This window comes from Arachis ipaensis, chromosome B3 (assembly GCF_059453495.1).
Source record: "Arachis ipaensis isolate K30076 ecotype BB chromosome B3, ASM5945349v1, whole genome shotgun sequence".
In the NCBI taxonomy this organism is placed as follows: domain Eukaryota; kingdom Viridiplantae; phylum Streptophyta; class Magnoliopsida; order Fabales; family Fabaceae; genus Arachis; species Arachis ipaensis.
The window spans coordinates 126,950,001-126,960,451 of record NC_142438.1 but is presented as its reverse complement, the minus strand read 5'-3'; the positions used below and the strand labels follow the sequence as shown (position 1 = coordinate 126,960,451).

Sequence of the window (10,451 nt, the reverse complement as noted above, 5' to 3'; positions counted from 1 at the left end):
AAATAGAATAATTTAAATGTTAAGAACAACTTTAAAACTTACCTCAAATGTTGAAGACAAAAATGATACTTTACTCTTAATTTTTTATTGTGTTTGTCCTTGTGGTATAACTTCTTCTTATTTGAAGGTTTTTTTTTTTTTTTTGGGTTCTAAATAAGCCGGCATTTGACTTAGATGAACTTAGGTTGTTTTTCTATATGAAAAATATTTAATTATTTTTTAATTCTAAGTCATTCAATTCTTCTATTAGGTATTATGCCTCTAACTTCATTTTATTATCATTTATCAGTAGTTAATTGAACTTCAATTCATTTTATTGCCTCTAATTCATTTGTCTTAGTTTAAAATGGATATATGAGTTTTTAAATATACTGATATGATAAAAAAATATTTTTAATTTTTATCTTATTTTTTCATATAAAATATGAGTATTATGTCATTATGTAATAATAATTTAATTTTAATCATCAAATAATATACATCATGGTACTTAGATGTTTGCTTCTTGTTTTTTGGAAATATCATCAGTTTTTTGGCTGATCCTTTTAATACTTTAAAACTTTATTTATCTAAAATTTGACAAATGTTACACTATTTATTTGAGTTTTGATAAATACTATACTATATTTTTAGATATTAAAATTTGAATAATATTTTTATGTTTATATTTTTTAAGGTGTTTATTTATAATTTATTTATTATTTTATTATAAAATAATTTTTTAGTTAAATTACGGTTGAATCTGTTAGACGAATAATTAATCGGTTTGGTTTTCAGAATTGCCATAGACTCAGAATCCCTTTTTCAAATTTTCATATTGGTATACTCTATACAATCTTGCTATATCTACATTTTTTATAGTATATACTATTTTAACGTTAATATTTTTTAACAATTAATATTTATATAGGGATGACTTTGGTGTATTAATAAAGTTATTGAAATTTGCTTCTACCGAAGAAAACGGGAAAGCTTCCAATGTTTTTGGTGAACGGTGAGCACTAAATAATGGACTTCAACATTTTAGTCCAGAGCAATTGTCTTTATTCTTCTTTAAGGTATTTTCTACTGGGCTCTAGTTGCAACTTGTGTTGTTGCCCAACTACATTTTTTTCATTGTGACATTACAATTTTGCTTAAATAGACTGCAGCAAGAGATATGGATTGACAAATTGAAGTTATCATCGTGACTTCGGACCAAAAATTGGAGCTTTTTTTTTTTACCAAAATGCATCGTTTCTTTTATCTCGTAAATGAGATAAGGCCAAATAAAAATGAAGCGTATATATTGTTTATAGTGTAAACGAGATACATGTTATTTAATTTCGTTTATACTGTAAACGAGATAAGAGAGTAATTATGACATTTATACTGTAAACGAAATACATTAAGACAAATTTCTAGCAGCTATAAAGGATGTAAAACTTTTTGTATTCTTCACAAATATTTTACTACTTCTTTTTTACCTATTCCTTCCGAAAACAAGCCAAAATGTCTAGTAGTAGTGGATACTTGGTTGTAAGTGTGTATCCGTATTGTCGTATGAGAAATAGTGATAATGGGGTGACATTTGAGGGTGATAATCCCATTCTGTTATGTACCCGGCCAGTAAGTTCATTGTCAGAATTAAAGAATCTGATATTGGGTAGCGTCGGTAGTAGCGGGAGAAAAGAGATCGGAAGGGTGGGGTATAGGTTGCTAGCACCGATGGAAAATTGAATTTTTCGATTTTGTCTGTTTTGGCTCAATGGCGACGAGCATGTGCGCCCTGATATTTGATATCCATGGGAGAATTATGGCGGAGCAAGTGATGGAGCTTTCTGCGGATGTTGGCAACGTCAGTGGTGGTGGATCTGGGTCGTCAGACTTCGTCCATGATGACCTACCTCTCGCACCACCACTGATTCATGTTGCTAGTCTAGTGGAAGACATGAATGTCGACGGTGAGGACTCCGACAAATGTCTGACACGGCAAGCCAGTCTATACCAATTCCAATACTCCTGCGTCGGCCGATAGTCGAAGCATGGCTGAATGGATATGCAGTGTCTCTCCCCAAACCGAACCCTCCATCGGTCGTACCACTCATGAAGCTTGTAGGTCACCAGACGTCTTCGCCGCGGCCCATTGTAGTCAAGGAACTTGTCGACGTTGACCGGGTCCCCAGACACTAGCTGCTCACCATTGAACTGGCGCTTCACACGATCGAGATGGTGGAATTCCACTATATTGAAGAAAACGAGGGGGACAACAGATATCCATGTCCCCCACTCTGCCTCCTCCTTCAGACATAGCGGGCAGATATCCTGCAGTACAGGATCATCGTACGGCGTCCACGTGAACTACAACAGACACATTGAAAGAGGTGTCAGTGACAGTTGCTATAAAAGTTTGACTAATTTATGCAATTTAACCAAATAAAAGGGTACATGACTTACCTCATCCCAGAGTAACTGATCCAACTCCCGATGCCATCGTCGAACCCTCTAGTCGTGCTGCTTCCTGCTTTGCTGTATCATGTCGATTAACCTGTGGACATTTGCAAGATTAACCACCATTCAGTTAATCTATCTTAATATTTTATGCGAAAAATGAAGAATAGTAAAATTAAACTAAAAGCTACCTCGCAGCCATAGGATACATGTAAATCTGTTGCTTAGGTAGACACCACTTAGGAAACCTCTGGTATATCTAAAATACCAGCAAAGGAGTACATTCGACGATGTCTGTGGTGGAGCGGTGGGCCCAAGCATAGGGAATGGTATGTCCAAGCAGATCCCCAAGATGCACCTCTGAAAGTCGTCCAGTAGTGGGAGCTATCGAAGATGAACATGATTATTGGACTTATCAGTCATCAGGTAACCCCCAATCATCAACAGTATGTAGCACCTCGCATACTATCGGAGGGTGGCTGGATCATCAGTCTTGGATGACATCTGTCGGACACGCTCCCGAAGTCATGTCAGCTTCAGAGAGAAAGACTCTTTCCTCTACGTTTCTTGTTGTTGGACTACAAGAGGCCTGGCACTGAATAGCTTCTCAACCAACTCCTGGGCTCCGGTCCCATACTATGTGTGAAAGTCACGAAAGCAATCACCCACGGGCTCTCCATTAGCGTGCAGCTCGAGGTGGTATGCGACGTCTTGTAGGGTGATTGAGCACTCACCCCAGGGCAAGTAGAAGGTGTGGGTCTCTGGGCGTCAACGGTCAACAAATGCCGTGATTGGGGAGTTGTCGAACACGAAATCCCTAAGCGGCAATGCATCACCGAATCCGACCTCCCTCAGGTACGGGACAATAGCGTCCGGTGGTAGGAGTGTGAGACTCACTCTCCTTGGAAGAAGTAGGCGAGACCTCTGGTAAACATAAAAATATCGAATGAAAAATTAGTTTGACTTATAAGTAAACTATTTAAGCAAATAACTACAAATATTTAAATTATAAATTTATTTACATAAAAAATGTTACTTGAATAATAAAATGTTTAGTAAAATAATTAACTTAAACGTCTGTAAAATCTAATGCAAATGAAAATGTTTCGTAAGATAATTAATGACTACACCAATAAATGTCTATTTTATTTTAATTTTTAGTTAAATAGTGAATAACAAAATTTATTTCGCATCTCCTATATATGGTAGATTAAGTGAAAACATTTACTTGAATAACCAACAAGTACACCATCAACTTGATAACTTAGTTTAAGTAACAAGAAAATTTAACAAAAAATAATTTACTTAAATATTTAGTAAATACAATCATAAATATTTTGCTACTTAATTAGGTTTATTACAAATTGTTAATAACCTTAATTAATAACTAAATTAATAAACATATGCTTAATAATAACTTAGATTAAAGAAAAGCTAAACTAAACAAACATTTAACTAATATCCATTTTAAAGTATCCTTAACATTTAAACTACTCCTAACTATATATTTATTCACCTAACATATACTGCATACTACTTCTATAAAAATAATCTAAGTATGATAACACATCTATGCTTTAACACAACTATAAAACGAAAAACAACACCAACCTCAAAGTCGGCTGCTCCTGCAATGTGTCAAGTCGCGTTCAGTTAGGTAGCGTTTGGTAGAGAAATAGAGACTGGGAGACAGATACTGAGAGATATAAACTGAAATAAGTCTCAATATTATATTTGGTATAGAAGTGTACAGAACTAAATTATGTCTAAGTATCCTGCTTAGTTTAAAATAAAACTAGAGACTGAAATGAATAAAATTACAAGAATATTCTTAAATATCAAATAAAACCCTAACCCAAATCCAATTTCAAATTTTCAGAAATCAAAGTGGTGCCCTAACCCAATCCATCATCCCCTTTCTCCTCTCCCCTGAGATTTCTGTCCAATCAACTCCTCCGCTCTTCCCCGCCGCCGACAGCACCGTGAAGGATTCCGAACGACGGCGGCGCGTCTGCAAGTCTCCGGCAGTTCACAATCGCGTCTGCAATTCTCCGAGGGTCATGTTGTGGCTCTGGTTTGCGCGCCTCTAGGTCTGCGTCGCCACCATCGCCACCTTGTCGGAGCTGTCTCTCTTGTGTCCGCCATTTCTCTCTCAACAAACCTGGAATCCTCTGTTTACTGATTTGGCCTCATATGGATAAAAATTTCAGAATCCCCATTTTCTGATTTGCCCTCATTTGCTTAAGATTTCATATTTCTGCTTGATCATTTGTTTAAAATTTCTGTTGCACGTGTTCTTCTTGTATATTTGTATATATCTGTTTGTTTCCTTCAATCCCAAATCCGAATATTGGTATTAAGTATTAACTATGTCATTATGCAGCCTGAACTAGATATCAATCTTTCTGATGTGAAATCTCAAGTAAAATTATCTCGAAGCATTTGACAAAATAATCTTGGAACTGTTGCATGTACTTACAAAAATATCATTCACTATTAACATTGATGCTTACTAATTATTCTGTTCTATTATGCAGATAATCAGCCTCAATAATCCTGGAATCTTTGAGGCAAACCAGGTATTGCATTGGTGATCTCATTTTATGACTTGGTAATTTATTGTGTTCCACTTCCCATGTTATACCTCTGGGCTTTAAAAATCAAAATTGATTGAAACAAAATGCATATTTTGCAATTAAATTAGCAACAATAAACATTTAAGTATTATGCCTGATTGGTACCTATGCTAATTCACAAGCATTTGGTGATCTTTAGAATGTTTATGTTATACCACATAGTATGCTTTAATAAATTTCTTTTAGGTTTTATTATCCACTTACTAATTCTCATGGCCAAATAATGGAAGAAAAAATGTTACAAGGTTTAGTTAATTGCTGTGTCTAGAGAGGAGCATGTAAGAGTTATCATTTGTTATTGCTTTTTTCAGGTCAAAGTTAATTGCTAATTTCTTATGTTGTATCTATATTCTTGATCTTAAGACTTAATTATATAATTTGCCATTTGGACTTTGGACATCCCTTATTTTAGATGCTGTGAATTTGAACTTCACATTAAAGTTACATATGATATTTTTATCGCTGTTCTGATTTTTTTATTACTCTCACGGATACAGCAGCCTATTTAACAATGGTATCTACAAGTAGAAGATCTCAAGTGGTTCCTACGGCAGCGGCAGTTCTAATGCAATGGGCGAATGTTTTTGCGAGTGTGGTTTAAGAGCTCTCGTGATTTAGTTCCAATTTGAAGTTGATCGAACAAGTTGAAAAACTGCAGAATGAAATTGTATTTCTGACATTTTTAGCGTTCTTTCAAATTTTTTGTTTTGTAGTTTGTATTGTTTTGATCATAGTACTGTTTTTTAAGTTCTAGTATGAAATCCAGATTGAAACAGGCATATGGATAAATTGTATAAATTAGTTTACTGTAATGAAATACTCTTTCCTTCTTACTATTGCAAATTATGAACAGAATTATAATTTGTGTCATTGTCACTTGATTTGAATATTGAACAACCTATGCATTTGCTAAAAAAGACAACTTTGTGAGCAAAGGACATAACTTAAGAAAATGTAAACTTAAACTTTGTGAGCATCAGAACCTGTTAAATAGAACAAATGCTAAATAACACAATATTGAAATGCTTAATAAGATCATTAATTCAATAATGCTTAGACTAATTATATTGAAATGTTGTGTTAACATAACTAATACCATAATATTGCAGTAAGCATTAAATCACCTACTCAATAGTCAATACATACTAAAAGACAAGCAATAAAGTCTTTTCCAGCCAAATGTACACCAAATCATAAGTAATATCTTAAACCCTCTAATATATACCAAAATGACAAGCAATACCTTTTTAACCATCCGATGCATACTAAAACATTAACATAAGAAGCACAGCACAAACCAATTCATAAGAGCTGCATAAACATCAATTCTAAAAAAACCAAGCATGACCAAAACCAATTCATAAGAAGCACATAAACATCAATTCTAAAAAAATCAAGCATGACCAAAACCAATTCATAAGAAGCACAGTACAAACACAATTGATGAAATAAGATATGAGAACAAAGAACCAAATGCATAAAAGCTATCCATGCATTTATATATTAGAACAAAGAACCAAATCCCATTGAAAAGAGAAAAGAAAGATTCTATCTATGAATCTATATATTAGAACAAAGAACCAAATCCACATAAGCTAGGTCATGACAAAAAAAATGAACGAAATTAGTAAAAAAATTTGGCTACAACTAACCTAGGTTACAGAAGCTATGACGACGACAAGGAGGTGGTTGAACTCGACAGCAACAGGGGAGACTCTGCAACGGGGTTCCTCGAACGTTGTCCTGTGAAGGAGAAAATGAGGACATGAGAACACGCGGCCTAGGAAGACGAACTTCGACAGCGACTCACTTACCTAGCGGTGGTTATGACGGCGGCGACGAGGTGATTGTCCTGGCACTGGCGATGCAGAGGCTGCAAGCCTGCAACAAGTCTTCAAAGAACAGATGAAAAGATGGAGTGAAGGCTGCTAAACACTGAAGCCGTAATCTGATTTGAAAAAAGGGTAAAGTTAAAATTAATTAATTAGAATGGGGTATTTTAGATACAAAATATTATTAAAGTTTCTGTCTCTGTCTTTAAAAATCTTAGTCTCTAGTATCACTACTTTTGGAGGTACTGAAATACTGAAATTTTAGAGATAGAGACAGAAATTTAAATACCAGTCTCTAGCTCAACAAACATAATACTGAGTTCCTATCCTGCAAACAAACACTATCTTAATGTCTCCATCGTGATTATCAGCGTGCGCCATATTCTTTAAGTAATTTGGAAATATGGTTAAAAAAAGGTAAAAGTGAGAGAAAATGCCAAAAAAGAGAAGTCAAAGGGTCTGACTGAAGGCTGTGGACGAGATACATATATATAGGCATTCGCTTCTATTATTTCGTTTACAATGCAAACCAAATAAGAGCATTACACAACACGTCTATAAACGTGATATGATCATGTCGTCTCGTGCCTTATCTCGTTTACAATGTAAACGAGATAAGAGAAGCAGGAAAAATACTCTAAATTGTTTATTTTAATAATTAAAATATTTATTTTATTTATTTAAAAAATTTTAAAAAAATACAACCAAATAAAAAAGCTATTCCTTTCCTAAACACCGCATTAAGTAATAACTAACAGGGTGTTTGAAAATCTTTGGAATTCAATTCTCATGAAAATTGAATTCAATTTCAATGTTTGAAACAAAAATAATTAAATTAATTTAGATGAAATTCAATTCAATTCTATTATTTTCTCTCAAAATTAATTCCAACCCAAATAGGTCCGATTTAAAATTTCATTCAATTGGAATTTCACTTAAAACTTAAAACGTTTAAAATATTCTTATAATCTAATTACTTTTTCTAAACTTTTTTCACTCACTTTTTCTTAATGTCTCCTACCTTTTAACATACAATTTTTTTTTTAATAAATAAAAAAATATTTTCAAAAATACGTTATTTTAACTTTAATTTCTGGAATGCGCTTTTTTTCTTGTTTAGGATGAGTTCGTCTCACTCTTGGCGAACTTCACCCTAATTCTCTCTAAAACCGTGACTGATAACGAAATTCAAATTTCTAAGTCACCTAAGTTTGTTTTTGAGAACAAGACATAAACGACAGAGACACAAAATTTTATGTTCTTGTATCCTATTTGTTGATAAACTATAACAAATTATAAAAATCTAATTTATTCTCATTTTTTTTCATTCAAACAATTTGAGACGAAAATTATAATAATAAAAAATATAATTATAAAAAATTAACAAGAATAATGAAAGAAAAAATAAAAAATAAGTTGTGTCCAAATACATATTGTCTGTGTCTATGTCTCATCTATCAAACACAATTTTGTGTGTCTTGTCTCCGTAAACAAACGCAACCTTGGAGTACACAAAAGTACACAGACAACAAACATGACTTCTTTAATATCCTCGGCGCCTTTCGTGACATTGCCTGCCGACCTGCTTCTATTTGTCTAGATGTGATCCAAGCGGGTTTAATTGTCTGAGGAGCATATCTTCCTAAGATCAAATATGATATTGATTACCTCAATAGGATATTCCTTTCATTCTTTTTCTATATTGCTCACGGAATCTAGTTCTTTTGGGGTTATAGTTGATGGTTGTTTAGAAATCTCATCGTTATTCCAAAACTCTACATAAGATTTTCACCTCATATGGTTCCTCAAGAATAAAACAATTACAAAAATGAATTTAACTAATACCAATAAAAAATAGCATGAGATTTGTTGAAGAAAGTGAGTAAGGCTTGTGAGAAATCGAGAACAAGAAAGCAGAGGCGAAATAGAAAAAAAGAGAAAAAGATGAGAAAGAATTTGATGTAACTGAAAAACGTGTTATTGAAAGAATTTTTTTTCTGCGTAATTATGCATTCAACCTTGCTATTTTATAGGCAAGGATAACTAACTCTAGTTAACATATCTCACACCCCCAACTTAGAGAGACTTTTGTGGAGTTAAGCCCTAAAATGGTCCCTGATATTGGCGTCGTGCACTAAAATCGTCCCTGAGATCCCAATTGCACCAATTACGTCCCTGAGATTGAGAAAAGTGCACCATATTAGTCCCTGAACTATTTTCCCTTAACGACGTGATGACATGGCTGGATGACGTGGATGGTAAGTGACACGTGTCACTCCATGATTTGGCCACATGTAATGATATGATGATGTGGTGACCAGTGACACGTGGCATGCTGACGTGGATAGTTGTGCCACGTGTCACAATGTTATTTGACCACGTGTCCGTTTGTGCCACGTGTCGCGACAGTATTCGTCCACGTGTCATCCATTATGTCATCGTTGTAAATGCACCAAATTAGTCCCTCATTTTGCATTAAGTGACCCATTTTAGTCCCTGAAATTGAATGTCGTGCACCAAATTAGTCCCTTCACTAATTTTTTCTCATTTTTTTTAAATTTGAAATTTTCAATATCTTAGATGCAATAATTTCAATTCTATTTTTTCATATATCATTTAAATACAAGTGCTTTCATAAAAATTTGTAAGATTTTAGTTTCAATTATATAATTTTTTTAATAATTGAACATTGGTAATTTTTGTAATATATAAGTATGTTATTATAAAAAAATAATTATATGATTGATTGGATACTTTTTGTTTTCATAAAAAAACATGTGCTTTTAACAAGAAATCAATAATTAAAAAATATATATTTTTTATTCTTATGAAGTACACGTTTTCGTTATGTGTAAATGAGCTAGATTGAAGGTATTTCAAGCACTCTCACTATCAATCTATCATCTCCGACCTTTGCAGTATAAATAAAAGAGGTCGGAGATGGTAATGAGGGAAACTTGAAATGCCTTCACGTCAACTCCAAGACGTCGGTTAGAGGTATCTGCAAAAGAAAAAAAATATTTTATAAAAGTACTGAAAGAGGTCGGAGATAGTAGTGAAGGTGCTTGAAATACCTTCACGTCAACTCCAAGTCGACGGTTAGGATATTCGCAAGAGAAAAAATATTTTATAAAAGCACTTTTATTTGAATAACATGTGAAAAAATAGAATTGAAATTAATGTATTCAAAAATATTAAGAATTTTGAATTTATAGAAAAAAATAAAAAAATATTGGTGAAGGGACTAGTTTGGTGCACGACATTCAATTTCAGGGACTAAAATGAGTCACTTAATGCAAAGTGAGGGACTAATTTGGTGCATTTACAACGATGACATAATAGATGACACGTGGACGAATACTGTCGCGACACGTGGCACAAACGGACACGTGGCCAAATAACATTGTGACATGTGGCACAACTATCCACGTCAGCATGCCACGTGTCACTGGTCACCACATCATCATATCATTACACGTGGCCAAATCATGGAGTGACACGTGTCACTTACCATCCACGTCATCCAGCCATGTCATCACGTCATTAAGGGAAA

At 33.8% G+C, this 10,451-nt stretch overlaps 2 long non-coding RNA genes across 4 annotated transcripts; one reads left to right on the top strand and one right to left on the bottom strand.

Moving 5' to 3' along the window:
* Nucleotides 1-1,315: 1,315 nt before the first annotated feature.
* Nucleotides 1,316-7,017, bottom strand: LOC110269799 (uncharacterized). Of its 3 annotated transcripts, none has more exons than XR_015907110.1 (6): nt 6,881-7,017; nt 6,719-6,809; nt 4,042-4,140; nt 2,622-3,354; nt 2,437-2,527; nt 1,316-2,340 (listed from the first exon to the last, which is right to left on the bottom strand). It is a non-coding gene; the product is annotated as an uncharacterized LOC110269799 (long non-coding RNA). The 3 variants fall into 3 exon arrangements; XR_002358558.2 differs by having other exon boundaries at nt 4,042-4,126; XR_001619017.3 differs by lacking the exons at nt 1,316-2,340; nt 2,437-2,527; nt 2,622-3,354 and having other exon boundaries at nt 4,138-4,759.
* LOC107634629 (uncharacterized) lies at nt 4,753-5,896 on the top strand. The gene is made up of 2 exons (XR_015907109.1): nt 4,753-5,009; nt 5,564-5,896. It is a non-coding gene; the product is annotated as an uncharacterized LOC107634629 (long non-coding RNA).
* Nucleotides 7,018-10,451: the final 3,434 nt, after the last annotated feature.